Here is an 8,804-nt window from a genome sequence, read left to right on the forward strand (position 1 = left end):
GAGGGCTAGAGTGTGCCCTGAGTGGGATGTGGGGCAGAGGAATACTGGCCATGAGGGACCGTGCACAGGGCCTGGCCACAGAGTGGGGAAAGCCTCATCCATTGCAGTCCATAGAGGGCACTGCCTGCCAGCGTCCAGAGCTGGGAATTGCCAAGAGCTTCTCACACTGGCCCAGGAGCACACACAGAGCCAGGTCAGGCTGGGCCACTGTCTCTCTGGAACTGGTGCATCCCCAGGGTTGGCCCTGTTCTTACCTGTGCAAGCCTGAAACTAACACACAAGAAACATTGGCTTCCCTGGAGGGACGGGGTGGCAGTGTGGCCTATCCTCAATTCTAGTCACCATGATTCAAAAATAGAATTTTTGATACCAATGTCAAAAATAGAATTGACATTGGTGGCATTTATGTGTAAATGGAAACAAACATGGTAACTTCCTGTGACAGAAAATGTAAGAATTAGGTAATGGTGGTGGTTAGTTCGTGTCTTCTTTCTTTCTGGTTATTTTATCAGAAACAAGGTGTACAGCTGTCAACACATCCCATACTCAAGCCTCTAGTGGGCCATTCACCCCCTAGGAGGGACTCCTGACCTCAGCATGGGTCCTGCAGCTGTCAGTGGGAGAAGTGGCTTGGTTTTTCTTCCCTTTTTATGAAAAAACAAAACAAAAAAAAAACCACGTAAGTTAGTAGTGGAACGATCCTGTAGAAATTAAGTAAATGAATTAAATAAATGTTTGATTTATTGTAAAATTTGAATTTTCAATTGCAAAATAGCCTGGTGAAAAATTAAATGGTTTGATTGCCAGCTTAATAAAATCCCCTGTTGGCAGCTTTTAGAGAACAAATTAAGTGGTGAATGAGTGGGACCGGCAACACTCAAGCAATCTATATTTTTGTCATTTTAATTTCAGAATTCCTAATTTAACATAAAATTCTCCCATACAGGGAAGCATCTCAGAGTCCTGAGGATCTTTCTGAAGCAGGTGGTGGATCTCTCTGGCTTCCCTTGTGTCTGGTCCCTGATGAGATTCATGTTGATGTCTGGGAGGACATTTGGGGAAAAAAGATGAGATTTCTCTGGATGTTTGTCAAGATGAAATAATATGTTGGTTTACTTTTACATGTTTTATGACTAATTGTATCAATCAGGGTTCTCTAGAGAAGCACAATGAGAAGTGTGTTCGTGTCAGCCTGTGTATGTGTGTGCGTGTGTCTGTCTGTATATGTGTGCAGATCTGTGCTTACAGCTTATCCTGGAGTAAGACATAGTTAGAAACATATGTCTGTATGTGGGTATACACAAAGGTGTCCCAGTTGTGCCCATGGCTCACCCTTTTTTTAAACCTTCCTGGTTTCCTCCACACCGTTTATCATTTAATTAACCACATATTTCATTTATTTTCTGTTTGTTAACTGTGTCCATGTACTAGAATGTAAGCTGTAAGCTCTATGAGAACAAAGATGTGTTGTTGGTTTTTGGGGGTTTTGTATTTTAAAATTATGCATTTCTTATTGTTCATGGGTCTAGAGGTTAGCATGTGGTTCTGCATCTCTGGTGGGCGCTGGTGATTTTGGTTGGATTCTTGTCTTCCCCTCACCCACGTCGTTTCAGCACCATGGACGGCGCCGAGCTTGCCCCATGGTGTTCAACGAATTTTTATTAAGGAAGGGATCTTGATTCCGGTGCGTGTTCTTTTCACTGTAACCCAATTTTGTGGCATCCCTAGAATTTGAGCCAGTAGCTTCCATTTACCGTTTTACTATTTAATGATACAGAAATCAAAGGAGCCTGCAGCACTCGAGACTCACTGCTCTGCCCTTTCCCCTGATCCTTGGCAGAAGATAATGATCATGTTCACAGCATCAATTTGGGGCTGAGAGTCACAGGGCAACCCACGGAGCACTGAGCTGATCGTTTAGAATCCCTTCACCTAACATTTGGACTTATTTTTATAGCAGGAAATACCTAAAAGGATTTTTCATCTTCAGAGTTTAAAAAGAAATTTGGGGTTATTGTCAATGTCACTTTATTAAAATAGAAGCTGAAACTGCTTTGAAGCCATGCCAAATGCAGTGCATCTCCCATTTATCGAGGCTTTTCTCAGCATCAGCCGATTGCTTATTTTCTCCCCTTTGCCATGTAGTGGGATAATAGCCCTCCTTCCAAATTGGTTTATCTCAGTCCACAGGAGTTTATAGCTCAGTGTCAGGCAAAGAAACCCTTCACTTGGATGCATTTTGGTGCAAAATTGACAATGACAGCCAGCGTGAAGATAGTCTCCACCAGGATGCAGACACTGACCTAACATACTCTGTTTTCTCCCTATCTCAGAAGTTGCTCTCAAATGAAGTGGGGGACCAGACAGAGAGGGGGATGCCACCTGACTCACAAGCTTTGATTCCAGCCTGAACTCAGGCTGCCACATGAAGTGTGATCCCAGAACTCCCTGCTCCCTCTGCTATTCGGACCCATGTGAGTTGGTTCTGGGACTCTGGACAAGTAACTTATTCACTGTAGATTTTAGTCTTGTCACCCCAAAGTGACTCACTCAGAATACAAAATGTGCTGTACCACTGGTCCTCTGCAGCTGAAAAATCCCTTTCCCCTCTGAGTTGTTGTCTCTGCCTCTCGCTATACCAAGATTCTGATGGGTAGTAACTTGACAAAGATCATGAGAGGAGACAGAGCACAGAGGTTCCCAGGAGGACTCGCCCATCAAATCCTGAAAATTGGAAACTGACCCCACTGTCCGGCCAGTGTTACACTCACTGGACACAGTTCTAGCTTTAAGAGTGGGTTGAAGCACAGCACGGGGTGTGCATTCCTTCAGTGGGAATGGTTTCTAAGCACATGCAAGTTCCACTGAAATGCATTGGCAAACATGCTGCTATTGGGGTTTTTATTTTCACATTCATGAAAGGGTTGTCTGCAGCCTGGCTTGTTACTGAGACACAACTTGAAGCTCTGTGTGAGGGAGGAAGAGCCCCTGCCCAGCCCTTCGTGGCCTTGCTTATGCCAGGCACTGCCTTTGCTATTAGCTTGATGCTAGACCCAGAACTAATGATGCTTATCAGGGATGACAGGGCTCTCACATGGCTACCACATACATGCTTTTAAAGAGGCCATAGCTGCTCACATCTCAGTGAGGGGCTGCCCTGGAATGACCCCAGATCATACATGCAGCTTATTATAAGGTTTAATGTGGAATCCTGACAGCTCTTGAGACGAACCCGTTCTTTTTAGGTTTGGGCTCCCATATGACTATTGCAGGTTCAGGATCTGCAACATTTTTTACTTTGTAAGGAGATATTAATGGCTGAAGCCATTCCCTTTATTAATTATTTGTCAGTCATTTGAAAACGAGTCAACATTCACATCATTTCTCTGTCCTTTTGCAAAGATGGTCTCTGACGTTTTCCTTTCAGCTCTGGTCAGTTGGGCTCAGGCTACCTGCAAATACACTTTCACTGAAATAATACAAGGCCAAATCCCAGTGAAAGAATCTGACAAAATTGTTAGTTATTGCATAGGAGAATAAGCGAATAGGTGCAGAAATGTGCTCACATAAACTGCATTTTTACAACAGTAGAAGGAATGGGAAAGATGGCATTTTCTACAGTAGCTTTAAAAATCAATTTCTGCAGTTTTCAGTGGAGAAATATGTCTATTCAGCATAACTGTTTCATCCCCCACATTAACAAAAAATATTTTGCTGATTCTCGGACTGCAGCTCAAAACCAAACATTTCCCAGCTCTGAGAGATAACTTGGCCCCCAAAAAGGAACAGGGTGGTGAACTACTTCCTTCCCACATCGCTGAAGCTTGATATCCAATTCTGTTAACCGAAGGGTTTCAAGCTCAGCCTCTCACTTTGTTTCAACGTAAAATGTGCCAGGGCTGGAGTGCCACCAAGAGAGGGACCGTGGCAGGGCCTGGGGAGCACGTGGTTCACAGTCTCAAGGCCTCATGTCACTGCGTCTTCCTTTCTCATTGCCAATTATTTATGAGTGCAAGAGCATAATGGAGAATATTCTTCAGCATGGTGGCTCATCCCTGTAATTCCAGCAGTTCGGGGGGCCAAAGCAGGTGGATCACGTGAGGTCGGGTGTTCGAGACCAGCCTGTTCAACATGGTGAAACCCCATCTTTACTAAAAATGCAAAAATTAGCCAGGTATGGTGGAATGCACCCGTAATCCCAGCTGCTTGGGAACCTGAGGCAGGACACTCACTTGATCCTGGAAAGTGGAGGTTGCAGTGAGTCAAGATCATACCACTGCAGTCCAGGCTGGGCCACAAGAGTGTGACTCCATCTCAGAAAAAAAATAAAGAATATTACCCTTCCAAATAAAGGCCCTGGTTAGCCCAGACTGCTGTCCTTGTGCCTGGGCAAGCAGCAATGCCAGGTGCATCCTCCACCCCATCCAAAGAGGAGGTTTTGACCAAGGAAGAGAATTTCCCCCAAAGTAAAGACAGCCAGACATTTGGCAAGCACTCCTGCAAGCCACAAAGGGGCCCCAGAAATGTGAGGGTTTTCCTCATTTCTTTGTATTTTCCATGACAGAAATTACCATTTTATACCTTGTAACAAAGTTGTTGGAGTTTGTGCCCCTCGGAACATTCTGAGCAGAGAAAACAAGAGGCGCTTCTCTTAATTAAGGAAGTGAGACTCTGACTCGTGTGAGTAGGTGGAGCTTTCCCTTGGCTAAATGACTCCTGGTGGCTGGGAGCTGACCACTGGGGCCGGCAGAACACCCAGTTCCCCGGCCGGCCGGAACGTTGCCGCTCCCTGCTCGGCTCTCTCTGGGGTCTGCCTGTCTCGGCAGCTCCACCTCCTGAAGGCAGGCGATTATTGTTCCATCTGGTCCGCACGCTGACGACAGTGCCTTTTGAAGCTGAGAAGGAGAAGCACTTGGCAAAGTTCCCCGAAGCAGATAACATCCCTTCAGTTAAGTGATGATAGCAGTATCTGAGCTCAGAAGCTTGTCAACATATCACGGTGACAAAAGCGCTGTGGCATCTGCCTAAAAACAGTCCATGGTCGTCCATGGGTCCTTCAGTCTATTGCAGAAATGCCTTCAGGCCAGCCAGGCACGGTGGCTCATGCCTGAAATCCCAGCACTTTGGGAGGCCAAGGGGGATGGATTAAGGATCAAGAGTTTGAGACCAGCCTGGCCAACATGGTGAAACCCTGTCTCTACTCAAAATACAAAAAAAAAAAAAAAAAATTAGCCCAGCATGGTGGTGCATGCCTGTAATCCCAGTACTCAGAAGGCTGAGGCAGGAGGATAGCTTGAACCCAGGGGTAGAGGTTGCGGTGAGTTGAGATCACACCACTTTACCCCAGCCTGGGCAAAAGACCAAAACTCTGTCCCAAAAAAAAGGAAAAGAAAAAAAAAAAAGCCTTCAGGTTCAGCAGCCACCAGCTGTGTCTTGTGGCTCATGGGCACCCTGGACCTGGCAGCCCACTCCCCAGCTCTGAGTTTGAAGATGAGTGCGTGCCTGTGTGTGCACTTGCATGAATATGGTGTGCATGTGCACATATGCCACAGACGCATGCATTTTTGTGTTTGTGCATGTGTGTATCTGTGGGTGTGCGTGTTCATGCGTTCTAACAGGGACTGGTTGTGGGTAGATGGGGTAAGTAAGCATATTAAGGACCAGAAAAAGAAGCTCCAAGCTTCCAATGACAAGGGCTGTGGCTTTCTCGCCAAGATATTGCAGACGCTGGCACATGGCAGGTCTTCAATACGGCTGAAAGTGAATACAATCCTGACGGTGTGATGAGGAATAGTTAATATAACCAGAGCAAGGTTTTTATTCACTGAAGACGAAATGAGCCACCTTTTCATGTGCCACTCACCAGGTGAGCGGGAAACCCCTCCCCACCCTGTTCTTTCTGCCCTCTGAGCTGTCTGGTTTCCTGGGATAAGAACTCCATGGCACCACCCTTGGAGTCTCACTTAGGAAGGCGTCTGTTCATGTCTGAGTTGACTACGTTTCGAGGCAAACAGGCAGCCTGGCTCATGAAAGTGTGGCTATCTTCCAGTCTCTCACATTGCTGAAGAGGGAAGCATCAAGCAGAACTATTCATAAACAATGTGAGACATCAAAAGAGGAAGCAAAAACAACTTCAGCAGAAATGTCTGTTTAATTAAAATTAAATTCTAGTGGCTGTATAATATATATGTCCCATTTGAAACAAGTCCGACATAAAATACTGTTAACTCACATAAACAACAAATCAGTGAGCCGTCCTTTGCATTATACAATTTTTCTTCTCTTTGTTAAAAAACAGTTTCATTCATTTATTTGTTGCACAAATATCCCTGGGCCTATACTGAGCCTCTAACAATAGTTGAGACAGACACAGCACCTGCTTATGGACCCTATGCTAGAGAGAGGGGCAGGCAGGCAGTGAGGGGGTTGGCAGAATGTGAAGCTGATGGTGCCACCAGCCGGAGTTGCATTCCAGCAACGGTGAGAGTGCAAGGAGGCAGACAGAGGTACAGACAGAGGCACAGCCTGGCAGGTGCGAGAGGAAAAGAGCACTTCCTGCCTCCAGCCCTCAACAGAAGGATCTCTACTGAGAGATCCAGGCAGGTGTATCCGTCAGCACAGGTGAGGTTATGCTGCAGTAACAAACATCTCCCCAACCTCAGGGCTTTCAAAATGAAGCTGAATTTCTCACTTAGCTAAAGTGGTGTGATCTCAACTGACTGCAACCTCCACCTGCTGGCTTCAAGTGATTCTCTGGCCTCAGCCTCCCGAGTAGCTGGGTCGAGGAGCTCCCCAGGACAAGTGTCCTTCATGTGGAGACTCAGCAGCCAGGGACAAAGGCTGGGACTTCTGGGATCTGCACAGCCTGGATGCTCAGCTTCTTGGTGGGCTAGAAGTTCTCATGCTGATGATTAAATGCTTGGCCTGCTGGTGACACATGTCAGCCCTGCCCCAACCCGCTGGACTGAGCAAGTCGTGTAGCTCCTCTGACACTGAGCAGTCAGTGGAGGGAGCAGTCAGTCATTTGCTGGGAAGGAGGCAAGAGCTGGGCATTGCTGAATAGCAGTCACACTGCCCAGGCCGGTGCATTACTGTGAGATGCATAGCGTAGAACTAGGGACAGCGTCTGGGAGTTACGAAGGGCTGCGGCTGTCCAGAGAAGCTTGTGCTGGGGAGAGGTGGGTGTTTATGAGGCTGAATGGGACCCGGAGTGGGACCCTTCCTAGAGGTCCTGCTGGTGGCACCAAGGCCTCCTTCTCTTGGTGCAGAATCGACCCAGACAGCCCAGTGAGATCCAGCTAGTGGTCAGTCTTGGGGTAGGAGCAGTGGGGAGGGAGACATCTTGCAAAAACGGAGGCTCATCTGCACTTGCCAGGGAAACATGCTAATTCTACGTAGAAAACACTCTTGTTTCTTCCATCTCAGTTGTATCTGTTCAATAATACTGTTTGGAGAAAACATGTTTCATAGACTCTTGATTCGACTTCAAAGAAATTCTTGCAGGTGAGAAAGGGGAGGTTTTAAGAAAGGCCTTTTTCTATTCTATCTTAGCCAAAGGTCGAGAAGCAATGAAAAGGCTTCCCAGGGGCGGTTACACTTTAACAGAAGAGATTTTAAACATCATTGGTTTCTCACAGTCACATCTGAACACTCCCACAGATGAGGTGAGAAGCCCGTTTGCCCGTCAGCCCTGCCTCTGCTCCAGACCAACACTCCCTGCAGCCAAGACGTCCCTTGGGGTCACAGTTCACCTGCAGGCAGCACCTCTGGATCCCATCCCAGGCCACCGTATTGCTCATTCTCAGGCCCCCATTTACAGGGGAGGAGAGGCTGTCCTGTCCGTAAGGTTTTTGCGTCACAATGAGAGACAAGTGGGATCCTTGGGAGGCACAGAGGCGGCCCATGAGCTCTGCAGGAGAACACAGTGGTGGCCCTACAGGGATGAGGCCTTGGGAACAGCTGTCCCCTGGGTGTTTGTTTCCTGGCTGGGACACTGCCGTGCAGGCAACTCTCCAGCATGGCTAATTTCCACGTCGTTGATACCCTAGGGCAGTGGGACTGAGGATTTTAATGGCAATATTTGTTTTCAATTAATTTTTCGCCACATTAACTGAATCTCATTACGACGGAGGGTTTGATTGAGGCAGATCTGTGCAGGGCGTCATGTCAAGCACTTCGGCAAATTGTGTGGCTCACGCCTTGGTCTTTCAGGGAAGAGAGGTTCATTCATCTCTTTATTCATTCCACTGTTTTTTGAACACCAGGAGCCCCAATTCCAGACAGGAAGGCAGACCTTCCACACTCCACTGATTGCCAGCCCCAGCCTCACTGGCGGGAGCTCAGCCCGAGCTTTATCCCCAGTGTGATAGCCAGCAAAGAACAGAGATGGATTTTCTCCACCATTCACTTCTGCCTTCCCATCCGCCTGGCTGCACCCCCACCTGGAGCACTGCCTTTCTTGGTGCCCATGTTTCCAGATTATTCTCTCTTCCAGCTATGCTCCAGACACTCCCCCTCTCAGAGCCTTGTCCTCATCAGCCCAAGCCTGACCCTCAATGTTACTCAGACGCGTCCACTCCCTGCTGTCTCCTCCTCCTTGGTTGTCTTCCCTGAGTGACCCCACCCAGTATGGTGCTGGCCTGACCTCTCCAGGCTCTGCAAGCCCCAGCTGCCCAGGAAGCACCTCCAGACCAGCATGCCCACGGCTCCTGATCCTCTCCCCAGACCCGGAACAGCTGGCTCCTCTGCACTCCCACTCCGCTTGGGATGGCCCCGCCTTCTGAATGCCCACCCCAGGCATTTTA

The sequence above is a fragment of the Callithrix jacchus genome, chromosome 12 (assembly GCF_049354715.1).
Source record: "Callithrix jacchus isolate 240 chromosome 12, calJac240_pri, whole genome shotgun sequence".
Taxonomy (NCBI): Eukaryota; Metazoa; Chordata; class Mammalia; order Primates; family Cebidae; genus Callithrix; species Callithrix jacchus.